The 9,130-nt window shown below is 36.3% G+C and overlaps 1 non-coding gene across 1 annotated transcript; it reads right to left on the bottom strand.

Moving 5' to 3' along the window:
• Window positions 1–7,985: 7,985 nt before the first annotated feature.
• LOC113461352 lies at window positions 7,986–8,094 on the bottom strand. The gene has a single exon (XR_003383579.1). It is a non-coding gene; the product is annotated as a small nucleolar RNA R71 (small nucleolar RNA).
• Window positions 8,095–9,130: the final 1,036 nt, after the last annotated feature.

Below are 9,130 nucleotides of genomic sequence, written 5' to 3'. Positions count from 1 at the left end.
TAACTTTATATGAACTAATGTACAGTGATTGATTTATGGAGGGGCGCAATGGTGCTTCATAATTTGTTTGTGCATTACGGGGATCAAGAATATTTGATCAAAGATATAGACATAGAATATTATTCATACTTGGAAATTGTAGCTGATTTGTATAAACTCATTGGTAAGAGGGATATAAATCTTACTATCTTATGTGGTAGTGGCAGTGGATTTTTGATTAAGAATGATAATGATGTGTTGCATATGTTTAACACACATGAAGAAATTCATGAAATATAGTTGTTTGTTAAAGATAATGTTGATAATCTAGTTGCTTCTACAGTTATTCCTTTTGGATGGGATGTAAGTAGAGCAAACTACAAGAAAATTGGTCTTCAGCGGCATAAAAAGTGCCACTGAATGTAAGAAAAAATGCTGCTAATACCTTTAGCGGCACTTTTATCAAATGTTGGCTTAATGTTGTCAATCATTGTGTCGCTGATTCCTCGACGACGCTTTCATATATGCCTCTAAAAGTCTCTTTTTAGCAGCATTTTTTAATATCTACCAGTATTTTAGAAATGCCGCATATTTTTTTAACAGCACAAAAAATGCTACATAAAGGAAAGGTAAAAGAGAATGTAGCAAATAGCGGCACTTGTAAATGCCGGTAAAGGTTAATTAGTGGGATTCCCCAAAGTTATGGTAAAGCATTAGTTATTATGAATACCACTAAAAGTCTCTTTTTAGCAGCATTTTTTAATATTTACTGGTACTTCTAAAAAGGCACACGTTCCTTTAGTAGCCAAAAAAAAAAAACATGCAAAAGAAAGATAAAAAATAATATAGTAAATAGTGACGCTTCAAAATGCCATTGCCGATTAATTAGTTTCATTGCAAAGTGTTGGTAAAAAAATCTAGATGGCGATGGTCATCTCGAAAGATAGATTTACCGATACTTTTAAATACTGGTGATATCTTTATAGTTTAATTTATCGTATACTTTTCTATGGCATTTCATATGCTAGTGATAATTATTTTTAATAATTGAATACCATTATTTTATTCAATCTGTACAGAATTTGATTGAAATGTTTGCTATATTTAATATATTATATAATAATACATCCAGAAATAGGAATATGAAATTGAAAGTCTAGCTAAAACCATCCATACAAACAATAATTATCTTAATGATAATTTTTGGAAACATTAATAGCATCCCACAAGGCCAAATTGAAAATGTAAATTGCATTCTAAAAGCAAAAATATAAACACTCCATGAAATTAATAAACCAAAAGTACTTGTTACGATATATTAGAAACTGTGTACAAAAATATAAAAAAGGAAAAAACTAGAGTCCAAAGCAATTCATCCTATGCTTAAGCAGGCGCCACCTGCGAAACAAAAATAAATCAAGTATCAAAATTATATAAATTTACACACAAAAATAATAAAATAATTTATAAAATATGTCTTAATAAATTTATTACAAAAGTTGAAGGCCATGTAATGTATGCTCTAACAGCATCTGCAATTTTTTTATAATGTCCATCAGACTTTATCAGAGGGTTATTATCCACTTTTATCATCTCAACATATATTTGCCAAGATTGAGCCCCAAGTGCTTTCTGTCCCACAACTTTATTTGGGTTCTTACTTACAAGAGTCCCTATAGCTACATCAAAATGAGGCATTTTGGAACTCTTTATTAAAACTCTGTTTCCTTCCTACAAATAAAAATTTATATAAAATAATATAAAAAATAAGCAAAAAAAATAGCTTGGATAATCAGTTTTCAAGATAAATCATAAAAACAAGATCCATTTACCTTAAAGGAAGAAGCATGATGTAACTTTGTCCTTTTTGCTATGTTTCTCTGTAATATGATAATATTATTATTAGTTTTTATTGCAGCACATGTACCAAATATTTTCAATTATATGTAATAGATAAAACAAATGAATTATTGCAAGTTTAAAAATATTACCTGATGACTTGGAACAATATGACTTGAGGATGTCAAGCTAAGAGGATGTATTGGTGAATCTTCATGATCATTAAATGCATCAATTGGCTACATGTAATTACCAAAGACTTAAGTCAAATATTACATTAATTTTATATTGCATAAAAAATATTCATGCAAACTTCAAAAGGACTCTCATTATTGCATGAGGGAGGGGCACATATATCAACCCTATGCTCTGTGGGTACATGTTAGCAGTTTTTGTACAATTTGTATGAGAGAAGAAAACTGAGCCTACATCTTTAAGTATTTCTGCTCCATGTTTGCGTACTTTTGTTGCATATTTGTACACTTTTTTTGTAATTCTTTCTTATCCTGTTGGTATGCTTGTAGCTCTTGCTTCAAGTCACGAACCTCCTTAGTAGTTTTAGGTGCCTTCCTTATAGCCTCGGCACGGTTCTTATTCTTACCCCAGTAGTTAAGGTGAGGGATCCAATCCTAACATTCATATGCACCCACTTTTCTCGTCCCATGATTGTTGTATATAGATCATCTGGCGCGGCACCTTTTTCTGCTAACTCAAGATTCTGGACAGCAACTTCATGTAGCTCATCCTGAAATAGAAAACAATAATTTGGATTATTATAAGTAACAATCTAAAAATAAATGTAAGAGAAAGAAGTGAAAAGTAAAATCCTTAAATGAACAATTATATGTGACATTGCATCATTTATAGGAGCCTTATCCTTATGTTGATGGGTAAAAATGAAAAACTCTGCTTGTGTAGGTGGCCTACCATCAAGTGATTTTGAAGCTAGCGGACATGGGATTCTCATTAATTAGGTATCCATTTATTGGTAAATATGTAACATGTGGCAACATATTAATACGATCTAGATAGGAGGAGGAGGCTGGGTGGTTACCTATTCCTCACTGATGGCTAAAAAGCTTTCTGTACCTCCTATATGACTAAACTCTTGCTTTTCTAGACTAGATTTATTTTTAGCACTATGGTTTTCAAATGGTAAAACAAACTTTTAACAAGTAAGCACATTTGGAACAAATTACATATTTATTATTATGAGGATGAAATTGTGAAAATAAGTTATATATTTTACCCTAGCTTCATCACTATTCCAAAAGGACACCAAAACTTCATATTGTTCAGGAATGACTCCCTCTTCTGGCTAGCATCATGCTTCTGGAGAACAGATAGAGATGGATCATAAAACTTGGCTTTAAGATGAGCTTTCCGGTCTTTCCATTTTCGTGAAAGTGACTTCATAACCCAATCATAGAAAAATGGGTTGATATTACACTTCCTCTACAATACATTGAGAAGACAATAGTTATGCAAACAAAAAATGATACCTATAACATATGGAGCCTTTTAATACCAGAACTATTTCTCATATATGCTCCTCATCTGGCAGGATCCTCCAATCGCGATAGTTTATTGGTGCGAAATCACCCCTTCGAGCCATTGTGCTAAGGAAGTTAGAAAACTTAGATGCATTTTTCCTGCTGGCTGTCCTAAGTCATTTATTTTGATAATAAAATGCACATCCAGTGGTAAACTCCAAATACCTTTGCATTTTGTGAGGCCTTGAGCCCTCTCTTGCTACCTATAAAGTCTATGAGACATAAAATAGAAATGCAAAGTGAGTGGTTATCATGAGAACATTTTTGGAAACGGAGTTCATTCACCTTTTCTCATCAACAGAAAATATTCCATTTTTGACATGCTTGATCCATTCAAAATATGATTACTTATGTTGCAAGATATATTCACGACTAGGGTAATAGATTACAACAAATTTAAGTATGCAGAAAATTTGAGGTAGCATGGCCGCGTAACATATGGAAAAATGTTGTGTAAATAACAAAATTGAGGTAGAATGCTAGTAGACGTATGCAAAGCCTGCTGAAAAATTGAAGTGGAACAAAGTGACTATTTGCTGTGGCAACTAAAGATTTTTAGGCAAAGATATAAATCATATTTTAATTGACAAGTCTGCAAGTTAAGATTCAGCACACTAAAGTAAGCATGAAGAGCTGAAACAATTGACCATGGTTGGTGGTAGGAAAATAAAATCGTACCATGCCGGTGCAAACTATGTTGTGCCATGCCAGTGAAGCATGAGAGCAGAGGTGCAGTGTTAATGAAAACTAGTTTAGGTAACTACAAATAAAGAAAACTAGCAATTCACATAGCTAACTTTCATGTGGCAGAAGCTAATTTTCATGTGGTCTGAACATGTTTTGATGTTTTTTTAAACATGAAGGGTATAACAATTGAGCCAAAATGCTGGATCATGATAGACTTTAGGCTAGTGCTGATTAAAGACATGTCCTGTTGACTGCAAGCTATCCTGTCCAAAACCATTTGGATGCTGTGCCTACTCATTGATGTATTTTCTTTACAGTAGTTTTGCATGTATCTATATGCATAATCAATTGATATCAATGCAACCTCCATCTATAGTTACACTTTGAAAACTTTTACTCATTGTGATGGAATATTAGATAGAGCCTTTTCATTTTTGTTGATTGAAAGGTAAGCGGATGCTCTACGGAATGTGGATCCAATCTTAATGCAACTCTTGCTTTTCACCCTCCAAAATGGTGCATAAGATGAAACCAATGTTATATAGCATAACTATTGTATTGTATTCCAACAACAGACTTAGTTTTCCATCTTGCTTTGGATAATGTGATGAGAGCACAAAAGTGCGATATACACGCTGCTTAAATTGTTAACAAATAATGATAAAAGTGCTACATTAATTTTATATTTTTATTTGACACAGATTATCGTAAATCAGAGTTTAAATGTGCATTTGGTACAGTTTGGGATGATTCATGACTTCAAGCCTGATTACACTGGAGCAGAATTGAACCTGGTCAAACACACTTGCACCCGAGCAACACTTGTCTACTTGTCACAGTCCCTTGAGTGCATTGGAATTCTGCATTGGAATTCAAAATAAAGAACCAGCTTCCTTCTCGTCTCATCCCGTGCGGCCATTTGAAGAAGATCACAATGCAGCCGTCTACGTCCAATCCCCCGCGTCCGCCCGCGTGGAAGAGATCCCGATCCTTCTCAATCGGGCCATGTAATCAGGAATCCCCCGAGTCCCCTGCTTCCTACTTCCGGATTCGTGATCGTCCCAGCCTTCCGTCCGCGTTCACAGAGCGGATTAGCGCCCCAACTGCCACAGCTCTCATCCAATTCCATCTCCAGCATCCCGCGATCACCTCCTGGATCCGTGATCTGCTCTTCCTCCGCCTGCATCACGCGCCTCCCAGCCGTTCGTGAGGTTCATAGCAGCATTCACAATCTTCAGCTATCAGCTCCTTCCCACGACACATGCCAAGGATCCTGTGGCAGATTCCTTCAATCATCCGAATCCTAGCATCCTCCGCGCCCAGTGCCTCTCAGCCTCCCCTAGTCTTCTGGATTCGCGATCGTCCCAACTTCACTCGTCTGTCCGAATCCCTGCTTCTTCCGCTATCAACTCCCTTTCGTGCTTCCAGCTTTCGGAGACGATTCACAGCAATCCCCGTACCCCATCTGCCTCCTTCCAGCATCTTCCGTATCTCCCCATCCAAACGGAACCGCATCCGATCCCCTTCCGGATCCCGCGTCCGGTTATCTCGCGGCCAGCCAGGATGCGCATCCCGGACGATCTCCTCCTTCCAGCATCCTTAGTTTGGATTTTTTTTGGGTTTTGAGTGGTGAGGAAGTTCTATTTTGAAATGGGGAGAGATGTTTCATTGTATAAATGGGAGGAGATGTTTCATTGTACGCGGGGGGGGGGGGGGGGGGGGGGGGGGGGGCGGGGGGGATCTTCTTCGGCTCCTTTCTTACGATTGTTCTTGTTCCCACACAAACAGGGGAGGGGGGTTGAGCTCTCTCATTTGAAAAGGAAACAGAGCATGCTCTGTTCTCCAAAAAGAAAAGAGAAAAAAGAAAAGGGAAAGATGCTGACGCTTGTAATGGGAGGCTAATTCCTTTGGTCAAGGGTGATGGAAGACCCCTGGCTTATTGCTTTCATGAAGTAAACTCTGAACTTTGGTTTTAATTAATTTACATCTTTTCATATGTTCTGATTCTCGCATATTTATTTATTAGATAAATTAATTATGTTTTATATTTATTGATGCATGGATCGCTCTGATATTTGATTTGTCGTAGACATAACTAGCACGATGAATCCTTAGACATTGAGTTTATGTATTCAATCGATATATTCCATGATTAAAACTATTTTATCTTTTCGATCGTTAATCGAGAATCGTCGAGTTTATTTGTTGAAAGTAATATTGTCAAGGGGGGATTCCGGATCCCTAGCCATCTCTATATTATCGAACTTAATTTATTAATTAGTTTCTCTAAACTTCTAAAAAACCATCTTAAATTACACTGATAATTTATAAACCGCTCCCTGAGGAATTGACCTCGGATTTTCAAAAATTTACTACTTGTACGATTCTCCTATACTTGGAAGATTAGTTTCGCGAAAGCATTATTGCGAACACATCAAGTTTTTGACGCCGTTGCCGGAGAATGGCTGAGTTATTAGTATAATTTTAGATTTAATTAGTACCTTAGTAGTTAGTCTTTTTCTTTCGAAAAAAAATAATTTAAATCTTTACTACTATTTTTATTCCCTGCACAGTCTACATCAAACTCTGATATCCGAGATATTCGCCGTCTAATTGGACTCAAATTTGGTCGGCTGGTGCAGGACGCATTTTTCGATAATCTGAACGGTCTGATTGACATTCTAAGACTTTTAAGACCATTATATTAATATGAAACCTTGCTGCTTTCTGTTTTAAATTTTCTGTGTTTAAATTTTTTTTTAGAATCAGAATTTTATTGTTATCATATCTTATTAACCCTTGTTGCTAATTGAAAATTGATAAAAAAAAACTTTAAGAAAAGATCAAGGGTGATCATTAAAAATAAAAAAAAGAGGGAAGAACTCAAAATTTCAAATTTTAAATTTCAAATTTCAGAATTCAAATTTCAAATTTAAACTAATAAAAAAAATAATTTGTTTGATCGACTATTCAATATAATTTAATGTCATGTCATAAAACATTAAAAAAAATCTTTTGATTGTTGCATATAGTATAAAGCATCAGCATAAAATATTCTAAGGGCTGAACCCATTAAAAAAGATAAGATCGAAATTTCATCACTCGTCCTAAGCCCAAAAATCATCCCAGTGTATAAATATCCTAAGTTTAACTAAAATCAACTAGACATTGACCCCTAAGGACATTTGAGCTCAATAGAACGAAGACCACCGAAAGTTGCAACAATTTTGCTCTATGGCCCAGTCGATGTCTAGGCAAGCTTTATCCCTCTAAGGGAGACAGTCTCTGTTCGAGAAAAGTGGGTTTTAAGTGGGACCTTTGCTAAACGCATCGTGACCCCTCCACTTACTTGGGAGCTTACCTGATCGACTAGGTTACTAGACCGGATTGGAGGCTTAGGTGTCCTCTTCAAACCAGTTAGGAGTTGTCTAGAAATTTAAAAAAAATATTAGGAATTGAGGTGTAATGTTTTGATGCATGCTTGATTGTGAATAGATTTTTGTTTTACTGTATTAGGGTGTCGTTTTAGATATCTTTAGGTGGTACTTATTTTTTTTTTTAGAAAAAAAGGGGGAAGAGAAATATTTTGTATGCTAAAGTGGAATAGGGACGACACCGGTCGATTAAGTCGTACAACTTTAGATCATCCTTAGGACACATCCCTAAAATTCCTTCGCAGTATCTCACACCTTATGAGATGGCTGATTTAAATGAAGATGCAGGGAGTCACCACGATCGAGAACGTGAACTCCATGTTATGACTCTAAGATAATACCTACAACCGACTAGGACTAGTCAGCCTTCATGCATAATTTTTTCTGATAATGTAGGACATTTTGAAATCAAACCAGGGGTAATCCAATTGCTGCCCTAGTTTCACGGGTTAGAGTCCGAGAGTCCATATCTTCTTTTCCGCACAAAGGATCAACTTTTTGAAAAGACATATCAGCAATTTCCAACAAAAAGATAATGAAACATTTTATGAATGTTGGGAAAGATTTAAAGACCTTCTTCTCTCTTGCCCTCATCACGGGTTCGAAACTTGGAGAACTATTAGCTTCTTTTATGAAGGTTTATCTCCACAATTGAAACAGTTTGTAGAGACTATGTGCAATGGTAGATTTTTATAAAAATAACCTGATGAAGCATGGGAGTATTTGGATTCCCTTGCTGAGACTGCCCAACTTTGGGATAACGGAGATAGAAACAATAAGTCTTTGCCTAAGCCTACTAGCTCTGTATAGGGAGGCCTTTACAATCTTAGAACTGAGGATGATCTTCATGCTAAAATGGCAGATCTCACTAGGAAGGTAGAAGAAGAAGGTTGAGTCTGTCAAGACTATAGAGCTTAGAAACGAGTATTGTGTTATCTGCGATATGTTTGGTCATACCACTACAGATTGCCCCACCATACCGACATTCAAGAAAGTCTTGCACGATCAAGCAAATGCTATGAACTCCTACCAAAAGCCTTATAACGATCCATTCTCGAATACCTATAACCCTGGCTGGAAGAATCATCCAAATTTTAAGTGGAGAAATGATCATCCTCAACAGTCACACCATTCAGCTCCTCCACCTGCACATCTTACTTTTGCATCACCACTCACTCAGAAGCCGAATATCGAGGATACCTTGCAATCTATACAATCTTTTCTACAAGGTCAAGCTAATATCAATGCTCAAAATACTCGAAATTTTGAAGATATAAGGAACCAATTGTCAATGTTGACTACCGTCCTAGTACTTAGGAGAAGGGTAAGCTTCTAGCTAAACCCCAACCTAACCCACAAGTGCACGGTAGTAATAATACGGCTCCTAGTTCGCATACAGAACATGCAAAGAGCATCATGACTTTGCGTAATGGGAAAATAATTGGTCAGACCGTCCCATTGAGACCGCAAGTCACTTCTAATTCTGATGTTCCTAAAGCCGATGAAAGGGACAAAGAAGAAGTCGAGGTTCCAACTTCTACCGAGAAAGTTGAATGTCCTTTTCCTCCACCTTTTCCATAACGGTTAAAGCCGTTGCAAAAGCTCAAATCTAATTCTGAAATTCTTGAGCTTCTTAAG

Source organism: Phoenix dactylifera, unplaced genomic scaffold (assembly GCF_009389715.1).
Source record: "Phoenix dactylifera cultivar Barhee BC4 unplaced genomic scaffold, palm_55x_up_171113_PBpolish2nd_filt_p 000368F, whole genome shotgun sequence".
Lineage (NCBI taxonomy): Eukaryota > Viridiplantae > Streptophyta > Magnoliopsida > Arecales > Arecaceae > Phoenix > Phoenix dactylifera.
This window is presented reverse-complemented; position numbering and strand designations above follow the sequence as displayed.